Genomic DNA, 243 nt, shown 5'->3' on the forward strand with positions numbered 1-243 from the left:
TTTTTTTAAAATTTAAAATTTAATAATATTTAATTATCGATAGATATTTACGAATATCTGCCCTTTTCATAAAAAAATATAAATAGAGATTTATGACAAAAATGAGAGGAGAACGGAACGGGGGATCGGAAAGGTCTCCGCTCTCTGAAGACCCATTCCAACTTTAAGTCTTTAACCAAATAAGAAAAGTTAGTTGTAAAAATTATAAAACAAGAAAAAGTGAAGTGTTGCTGGACATGGGAC

The sequence above is a fragment of the Arachis ipaensis genome, chromosome B01 (genome assembly GCF_000816755.2).
Source record: "Arachis ipaensis cultivar K30076 chromosome B01, Araip1.1, whole genome shotgun sequence".
Lineage (NCBI taxonomy): Eukaryota > Viridiplantae > Streptophyta > Magnoliopsida > Fabales > Fabaceae > Arachis > Arachis ipaensis.